Raw genomic sequence first — 615 nt, forward strand, 5'->3', positions numbered from 1 at the left:
CCAGTGAGGACGTTCACAACAGACACAAACACTTTGATTTCAGACCAGGTCCGACAACACGTCGTACAAACTAGTTCTTTTCTACAATAACCTGAGTCTTACTGTCAGTTACAGCTTACATCTGATCAGCTGATGGACGTCGCCCTTTAAAGTTAATGAAAAAATCCTTCGACTTGTCGCTCTTTAAAGACAGACAGCTGGGTTCAGGAGAGTCTGGTCTCTGCTGCTGGATCCTGAAACAAAAACAGAACTGATAAATGTGCATGTTGAATAAAAACTGATAGAAAATATCTTCAATCTTTAAATAAACACAACAACTGACTTTTAGTGAGAAACATCTTTCTGACTGTTTTAAATTCTGACCTTCCATCAACAGATTGTCTGAATTCACTCTTCAGGGACACGCAGCTGGATCCAGGTCCAGGTCCAGGTCCAGGTCCAGGTCCAGGTCCAGCAGAGTGTGGTGTGTCTCTAACCCTAACACACACAGAGCTTTGAGTGTGAATAATGATGGAGCAGTGATGTGAGTCATGGACAGTTACAGATCCTCATCTCACCTCTGAGCTCTGGTCTTTCTCTCATGTTCCCCACACAGAGTGGTTTTAGAGGGAGGGG

General features: G+C 43.7%; 1 long non-coding RNA gene across 2 annotated transcripts; it reads right to left on the reverse strand.

Annotated features, from left to right (window-relative positions):
* Positions 1-6: 6 nt before the first annotated feature.
* On the reverse strand, positions 7-615 carry LOC147820334 (uncharacterized). 2 transcript variants are annotated; one of them, XR_015436801.1, is made up of 3 exons: positions 558-615; positions 364-471; positions 7-233 (listed from the first exon to the last, which is right to left on the reverse strand). It is a non-coding gene; the product is annotated as an uncharacterized LOC147820334 (long non-coding RNA). The 2 variants fall into 2 exon arrangements; XR_015436802.1 differs by having other exon boundaries at positions 364-477.

This window comes from Seriola lalandi, unplaced genomic scaffold (genome assembly GCF_002814215.2).
Source record: "Seriola lalandi dorsalis isolate HSWRI2012SDOR001 ecotype SW California unplaced genomic scaffold, Sedor1 jcf7180001966705, whole genome shotgun sequence".
NCBI lineage: Eukaryota > Metazoa > Chordata > Actinopteri > Carangiformes > Carangidae > Seriola > Seriola lalandi.